The 5756-nt window shown below is 39.0% G+C and overlaps 1 non-coding gene across 1 annotated transcript; it reads left to right on the top strand.

Annotated features, from left to right (window-relative positions):
• The first annotated feature begins 4347 nt into the window (after window positions 1–4347).
• LOC130958900 (small nucleolar RNA R71) lies at window positions 4348–4451 on the top strand. Its single transcript, XR_009078002.1, has one exon. It is a non-coding gene; the product is annotated as a small nucleolar RNA R71 (small nucleolar RNA).
• The last annotated feature ends 1305 nt before the right edge of the window (window positions 4452–5756 follow it).

Below are 5756 nucleotides of genomic sequence, written 5' to 3' on the forward strand. Positions count from 1 at the left end.
TGCTCAAAGCCTTGGATCCTTTTCACCTTGCCTTTTGGTTTTAAGGGCTATTGGCTTTTTCTATTGCTCCTTCTTTTTCTATATATATTTTTTTTCGCCATTTTTTTTCACTGCTTTTCTTGCTTCAGAATCAATTTCATGATTTTTCAGATCATCAATAACATTTCTCTTTGTTCATCATTCTTTCAAGAGCCAACAATTTTACATTCATAAACAACAAGATCAAAAGACATATGCACTGTTCAAGCATTCATTCAGAAAACAAAAAGTATTGTCACCACATCAGTATAATTAAATTAAATTCAAGGATAATTCGAAATTCATGTACTTCTTGTTCTTTTGAATTAAAACATTTTTTCTTTTAAGAGAGGTGAAGGATTAATGGATTTTATTCATAGCTTTAAGGCATGGTACATACTAATGATCATGAAACAAAGACACAAAAACATAGATAACACAATACTAAAAACCGAAAACAGAAAGAAATAAAGAACAAGGAATGAATCCACCTCTAGTGGCGTCTTCTTGAAGGACCAATGATGTTCTTTAGCTCTTCTATCTCCCTTCCTTGCCTTTGTTGCTCCTCCCTCATTGCTCTTTGATCTTCTCTTATTTCTTGGAGAATGATGGAGTGCTCATGATGTTCCACCCTTAATTGTTCCACATTGTGACTCAAACCTTCTAAAGAAGTGTTGAGTTGCTCCCAATAGTTGTTTGGAGGAAAGTGCATCCCTTGAGGCATCTCAGGGATTTCTTGATGATGAACTTCCTCATGCACCTCTTGAAAACCGTGAGGAGCTTCTCTTGCTTGCTCCATCCTCTTCTTGGTGATGGGCTTGTCCTCTTCAATAGAGATGTCCCCTTCTATGATAACTCCAGCTGAGTAACATAGATGGCAAATAAGGTGAGGAAAAGCTAGTCGTGCCATAGGTGAAGGCTTGTCGGCTATTTTGTAGATTTCATTGGAGATGACCTCATGAACTTCTACTTCCTCTCCAATCATGATGCCATGAATCATGATGGCCCGATCCACAGTAACTTCAGATCGGTTGCTAGTAGGAATGATGGAGCGTTGAATGAACTCCAACCATCCTCTAGCTATAGGCTTGAGGTCCAGTCTTCTTAGTTGGACTGGCTTGCCTTTGGAGTCTCTCTTCCATTGAGCTCCTTCCACACAAATGTCCATAAGGACTTGGTCCAACCTTTGATCAAAGTTGACCTTCTAGTGTAGGGGCGTTCATCACCTTGCATCATAGGCAAGTGGAATGCCAACCTTACATTTTCCGGATTGAAATCCAAGTATTTCCCCCTAACCATTGTGAGATAATTCTTTGGACTTGGGTTCATACCTTGATCATGGTTTCTAGTGATCCATGCATTGGTATAGAACTCTTGAACCATTAAGATTCCGACTTGTTGCATGGGTTGGTTAAGACTTCCCAACCTCTTCTTCGGACTTCATGTCGGATCTCCGGATACTCATTTTCTTGAGCTTGAAAGGGACCTCAGGATCACCTTCTTCTTTGCCACAACATCATAGAAGTGGTCTTGATGGCTCTTGGAGATGAATCTTTCCATCTCCCATGACTCGGAGGTGGAAGCTTTTGCCTTCCCTTTCTTTTCTAGAGGATACTCCGGCCTTAGGTGCCATTGGTAATGGAAAAACAAAAAAAAGCTTATGCTTTTACCACACCAAACTTAAAATATTGCTCGCCCTCGAGCAAATAAAAGAAAGAAGAGAAGAAGAAGAAGAAGAAAATATGGTAGTGAGGGAGAGAGGTAGGTTCGGCTTAGGGGAAGAAGGAGGGGTTGTGTTGTGTGAAATGAAGTAAATGGAAGGGTATTTATAGGGAAGGGAGGGAGGTATGTTCGGCCATTTGGGTGGGAATGGGAGGGAAATTGGTTTGAATTTTGAAGGTAGTGGGGTTTATGGGGAAGAGTGGGTGGATGTGAGTGGTGAATGGGGTAATTGGGAATAGGAATTGAGGTGATTGGTGAAAGGTGTTGGGAAGTGTGACATGGGAAGAGTGGATTTGGATTAGGAGAGTGTGATTAGGATTAAAAGGTAAGGTGGGAATATGTTAAGTGGGGATCCTGTGGGGTCCACAGATCCTGAGGTGATCCTGTGGGGTCCACAGATCCTGAGGTGTCAAGGAATTCCATCCCTGCACCAAATAGGCATGTAAAATGCCTTCGTGCATCATTCTGGCGTTTAAACGCCATTGGTGCACGTTCTGGGCGTTCAACGCCCATGTAAAGCATGTTTCTGGCGTTGAACGCCAGTTTCATGCTTGTTACTGGCGTTCAGCGCCAATTTTTCCTCTCTGGGCACATTCCTGGCGTTCAGCGCCAGAATGTTGCTTGTTTCTGGCGTTCAGCGCCAGAATGGTGCTCTGTTCTGGCGTTGAACGCCAGCCCGATGCATCTTACTGGCGTTGAACGCCAGCCTGTGCGTCCTCCAGAGTGTGAATTTTTTCTTCTGCTGTTTTTGATTCTGTTTTTAATTTTTATGATTTTTTCGTGACTCCTCATGATCATGTACCTAATAAAAAAAAATAACAATAAAATAGAATAAAATAAAATTAGATAAATAAAATTGGGTTGCCTCCCAACAAGCGCTTCTTTAATGTTAATAGCTTGACAGTGGCTCTCATGGAGCCACAAGGTGATCAGGTCAATGTTGTATAGTTGCCCACACCAAACTTAGAGTTTGGATATGGGATCTTAACACCAAACTTAGAGTTTGGTTGTGGCCTCACAACACCAAACTTAGAGTTTGACTGTGTGGGCTCTTCTTGACTCTGAACTGAGAGAAGCTCTTCATGCTTACTCTTTTCTGTCACAGAGGGATGGCCATGTGCCTTAAACACAAGGTATTCCCCATTCAATTGAAGGACTAATTCTCCTCTGTTGACATCTATCATAGCTCCTGCTGTGGCTAGGAAAGGTCTTCCAAGGATGATGCAATCATCCTCTTCCTTCCTAGTGTCTAAGATTATGAAATCAGCAGGGATGTAAAGGCCTTCAACCTTTACTAACACGTCCTCTACTATTCCATAAGCTTGTCTCAATGACTTATCTGCCAGTTGTAATGAGAACAAGGCAGGTTGTACCTCAATGATCCCAGCTTCTCCATTACAGAGAGTGGCATAAGATTTATCCCTGACCCCAGATCACACAGAGCTTTTCAAAGGTCATGGTGCCTATGGTACAGGGTATTAAGAACTTGCCAGGATCTTGTTTCTTTTGAGGTAGAATTTTCTGAATCCAAGTATCCAGTTCATTAATGAGCATGGGAGGTTCACTTTCCCAGTCTCATTACCAAATAACTTGGCATTCAGCTTCATGATAGCTCCTAAATATTGAGCAACTTGCTCTCCAGTTACATCTTCATCCTCTTCAGAGGATGAATAGTCTTCAGAGCTCATGAATGGCAGAAGGAGATTCAATGGAATCTCTATGGTCTCTGTATGAGCCTCAGATTCCTTTGGATCCTTAATAGGAAACTCTTCTTGCTTGAGGAACGTCCCAGGAGGTCTTTCTCACTAGGATTTTCGTCCTCCTCCTCCCTTGTGCATTCGGCCATATTGACTATGTCAATGGCCTTGCACTCTCCTTTTGGATTTTCTTCTGTATTGCTTGGGAGAATACTGGGAGGAGTTTCAATGACTTTCTTACTCAGCTGGCCCACTTGTGCCTCTAAATTTCTAATGGAGGATCTTGTTTCATTCATGAAACTGAAAGTGGCCTTTGACAGATCAGAGACTACATTGGCTAAATTAGAAGTGTTTGTTCAGAATTCTCTGGCTGTTGCTGAGAAGATGATGGATATGGCTTGCTATTGCCCAGCCTGTTACGTCCACCATTGTTAAAACCTTGTTGAGGTTTTTATTGATCCTTCCATGAGAAATTTGGATGATTTCTCCATGATGAGTTATAGGTGTTTCCATAAGGTTCACCCATGTAATTAACCTCTGCCATGGCAGGGTTCTCAGGATCATAAGCTTCTTCAGAAGCTGTCTCTCTAGTACTGTTGGATGCATGTTGCCATCCATTCAAATTTTGAGAGATCATGTTGACCTGTTGATTCAACACTTTGTTCTGAGCCAATATGGCATTCAGAGTATCTATTTCAAGAACTCCTTTCTTCTGAGGTATCCCATTATTCACGGAATTCCTCTCAAAAGTGTACATGAACTGGTTATTTGCAACCATGTCAATGAGTTCTTGAGCCTCTTCAGGCGTTTTCTTCAGGTGAATAGATCCACCTGCAGAATGGTCCAATGACATTTTCGAAAATTCAGAGAGACCATAATAGAAATATCTAATATGGTCCATTCTGAAAACATGTCAGATGGACATCTTTTGGTCAGCTGCTTGTATCTTTCCCAAGCTTCATAGAGGGATTCACCATCTTTTTGTTTGAAAGTTTGAACATCCACTCTCAGCTTGCTCAGCTTTTGAGGAGGAAAGAATTTGTCCAAGAAGGCAGTGACCAGCTTATCCCATGAGTCCAGGCTATCCTTGGGTTGTGAATCCAACCATATTCTAGCTCTGTCTCTTACAGCAAAAGGGAAAAGCATGAGTCTGTAGACTTCAGGATCAACTCCATTCGTCTTTACAGTCTCACAGATCTGCAAGAACTCAGTTAAAAACTGGTAAGGATCTTCAGATGGAAGTCCATAAAACTTGCAGTTTTGTTGCATTAAAGCAACTAGTTGAGGCTTAAGCTCAAAGTTATTGGCTCCAATGGCAGGAATGGAGATGCTTCTTCCATCAAACTTGGACGTTGGCTTTGTGAAGTCACCAAGCATTCTCCTTGCATTATTATTATTTTCGGCTGCCATCTCCTTCTCTTGTTCGAAAATTTCTGAAAGGTTGTTTCTGGATTGTTGTAATTTAGCTTCTCTTAATTTTCTCTTCAGAGTCCTTTCAGGTTCTGGATCAATTTCAACAAGAGTGCCTTTATCCTTGTTCCTGCTCATATGAAAGAGAAGAAAACAAGAAAAGAAGAGGAATCCTCTATGTCACAGTATAGAGATTCCTTTATGTTAGTAGAAGAAGAAAGGGGTAGAAGAATGAAGAAGGAGATTCGGATTTTTGGATGAAGAGAGGTGAAGAGAAGTGTTAGTAATTAAATAATTAAATAGAAGAAGAAAAGAGTAGGGAGATTTCGAAAAAAAATTTAAAAAGAGGTTAGTAATTTTCGAAAATTAGAAGTAAAATGTAATTAAAATTTAAAACATGAAACAATTAATTAATTAAAAAGAACTTTTGAAAAAGGGGTGAGATATTTTCGAAAATTAGAGAGGGAAAAGTAGTTAGGTGGTTTTGAAAAAGATAAGAAACAAACAAAAAGTTAGTTAGTTGATTGAAAAAGATTTGAAATCAAATTTGAAAAAGATAAAAAGATAATAAGTTTAGATAAGATTTTTTTTGAAATCAAATTTTGAAAAGATAAAATTTTTTGAAAAAGATCAAAATAAAAGATAAAAAGATTTAATTCAAAAATTTTGAAATTATTTACTTCACTAACAAGAAACTACAAGATAAGATTCTAGAACTTAAAGATTGAACCTTTCTTAACAAGAAAGTGACAAACTTCAAATTTTTGAACCAATCACATTAATTATTAGTGAATTTTCGAAAATATGATGTAAAGATAAGGAAAAGATTTTAAAAATAATTTGAAAAATATTTTTGAAATTTTCGAAAAATAAAAAAAATGAAAAAGATATGATTTTTGAAAAACATTT

This window comes from Arachis stenosperma, chromosome 10 (assembly GCF_014773155.1).
Source record: "Arachis stenosperma cultivar V10309 chromosome 10, arast.V10309.gnm1.PFL2, whole genome shotgun sequence".
Taxonomy (NCBI): Eukaryota; Viridiplantae; Streptophyta; class Magnoliopsida; order Fabales; family Fabaceae; genus Arachis; species Arachis stenosperma.